This window comes from Mastomys coucha, chromosome X (assembly GCF_008632895.1).
Source record: "Mastomys coucha isolate ucsf_1 chromosome X, UCSF_Mcou_1, whole genome shotgun sequence".
NCBI classification, from domain to species: Eukaryota; Metazoa; Chordata; class Mammalia; order Rodentia; family Muridae; genus Mastomys; species Mastomys coucha.
The window spans coordinates 98886615-98889711 of NC_045030.1; positions in this window are offsets into that span (position 1 = coordinate 98886615).

Here is a 3097-nt window from a genome sequence, read left to right on the forward strand (position 1 = left end):
AATGCAATAAAACTTTTTTAAAAAAAAGAAACTAAAACAAAATTTAAAGACTTCAGTCGCACAAGAAACTAAATTATGCAAACAACCTTGATTAAACTCAAAGGAGATGTGTGTATTCCAGAAGGTAACCACTCAGTAATTGAACCATTATATAGGAAAACTTCTGAGCAACAGGAACAGTGAGATGACAATATATGGATGATGAAGTGATAATTTTTTGGTAATTAAAAAAATTGGATTTATTGTTTACGAGTGTTTTACCTGAATGTATGTAAGCATACCACATGCTTATCTGGTACCCTCAGAGGCCAGAAAAGGACAGAATAGATTATGAACCACCATGTGGGGGCTGAGAAATGAACCCAGGTCCCCTGGAAAACCAACAAGTGCTCTTAGCCCTGAGCCATCTCTCAGCTGTAAATTGGTGATAATTTGTGATATAACAGGAAAAGAACTACTGCGTAGCTGCATTTGAAGTTGTCGGTCTGTCAAAATGGGAAATAGTACTTTGTCCCCTGAAGTGGCTGGTGTGAGCACAAACTGATGTAAAGAACCTAAGGGTGTTCCTCTGCAACATTTGAAGTTAGGGAACTGTTATGTGCTCCAATATGAAAAATAATCAACCTCGTTTGAAACAATTAATCTAAAGCAATTAAGAAGTTAGAGTTCACGATATTCCCCCTGGAGAAAGCTTAAGTGTTCCTAGGCAAGTAGCACAGCGGAGGAGGATTAGAAAGCCTGAAGGCCCTCTCTACTTCCTAGGCTGTGATACCCCTCTGTGCATCAGTAAAATTGGAAAAATCACACCTGTTTTGATTAGGTGATAAGATGTGTGAGGCACAAAGGAAGCAATATTTGACAGAAACAAAACTCCTGGATGATAAGTATGGGAGTCCTCCTCTGGGTGGGTGTCCTGCTATTGGAAGCAGGTGTCTAGACTAGTCTCATGGCACACAGATAATCCAAGGAAAGCCATTTATGATGGTGTTATGAACACCTCGTTTCTATCCTTGGCTATGGTGTATAGCCTTAAGCAAGTAGCTTTCCCCCTCCAAGCTTGTTTTCTCTAGCTGTAAGAAGTTACCTTGTAGCCAGTGGCTTTCATGTTAAACTTCCCAGCATTAGACTCACCTGGAGAAGAAAGGAGCCAATGATGGGAAACAGGAAATTCCCGTTTGTTGATAAATTCCTCCTCCCACCACCAAACCATCCCCCAAAAGGCCTGAGGCAAGGAATCTTGTTTTTATTAAATCATGCAAAAAAGGCTTTAGCCACAATATGAATCGGTTCACCAAGTACGTGGCCTGAAGCAGCTGAATCTCAGCATACTTTGTCATACCTTTGATTTGAAAACTAACTCATTTTCAGCCATTTAATCAACCATGCTCCTCCTGGTCTTTTGCAATTTCTGTAAATTTTGCTTTGCTATGATTAAAATTTTCTCCCAATCTTCTCTTTCTTATGTGAAATGAAGATGCTAAACTGGCCACAGACCAGCAGAGGTGTCAATTTTCATCATAGCAAGGCCCGTGTATAAATGTTGAAAAGATCCTCTGAGACAACATGAATGACATGCACAGCATCTTGGAGAGGGAGTGACAAAACTGAGTTTTGACCAGAGAGATCCTGAGAAGAGTTCTAAGTGCCACATGCTGTCTTTCTACTGCTTCCGTTGCAGTCTGCCTGCCAAGTAATTTTCATTCCGTTTATTCCCTAGACTCCTTCTGCTATTCTTGGACATAGAGAAACTTCACTTGTCAGCAAAGTTACAGGCCACGTGCAAACCAATGCAAGAAGCAGGAAATTATGCACCCTCAACAGATTAGATCAGACAAAGCCAAGTGTTTCTCAAAAGTTTAATGTGCACAGAAATCTCTTGTGGGGTCTTGTTAAAATACAAATTCTTATTCCAGAAGTCTAGGGTAGACCCCAAGAATCACTTTCTAACAAGTCCCCAGGTAACATAATGCTGACAGTTATGCTTCCATTAATCCTGCTTCTAAACATCTCCAGTTACATTTTGGATTCATTTTCTTTTAAAGATGTATTTATGAATTTGATGTATATGGGCATTTTGTCTACATGCAGAGACAGGGGCATTGGACCCTATGGAGCTACATTTATAGATGGTTGTGACCTGCCATGTGGGCACTGGGAATTGAACTCAGGACAACTGGAAGGGCAACCAGTACTCCTAATCACTGAACCATCTCTCTGGCCCTGGGATTCATTTTCACTACTGCTTTTTACAAACTGTGACCATTTGGTAAAAAGAAAATCATCTCTACTTTTCAATCCTGGATTTTTATCAATTTCTAGAATCTTCTCATGGACAACTCATTTCAGCTCCTTGGGCCTCATGTTCCATTATGTACAAGACAGAATTGCCAACTATCATATACTGATGCTGTGAGGCCTGAGACAATGGCAAAGTTAGGTTGCAAAGTGGAAATTAAATTAAGACTCTTAGGTCCAAAAGAATTTTGTGCTGAGTTTTCTTTAGATTCTTACAAAGCAGCATAAGTGGTAGGTCGTGGGTGGACCATCATTCCTGATATGTTGAAAGACTACTTCCATGATGAGACTGCAGAGGGAGAACATTTATACAAGAGAATCTGCACACTTAATTGAGAAGCACATGAATGGGCTCAGGGATCTCTTCCTTTTCTCTAATTTCACACACATAGTACATATAGGCAATCTTTCAAGGCCTCTATTAGTGCCCTTGACATAAAGTACTGCATTTCCCTATGAAAATGAAGGATTTTCTTCGTTGAACATATCTTGTCAAGTTGCTTTGCTTCTGTCTGGATTTTCTGCTGCTGTTGTTTCTAAAGCTTTTGTAGGCTTGTAATGTGTCAAGGCCACTTGTCTGCTGCTGCTTTAATAACAGCTTCACTGATCTATCTTCTCTCAAGAGCAATTATTTTACAAGTTGTTGAACTAATTCCTTTACTTTTTTGTAGTTCTTACAGAATAAAGGAACTTCTTGAAAAGCAAGAGATGTTTCTCTATTGTAGCCCATTATTTCAGAAGTACCTTACATGACACAATTTAACTATTTAAATTGAATGCTTAGTTTCGCGCCCCCACCCCC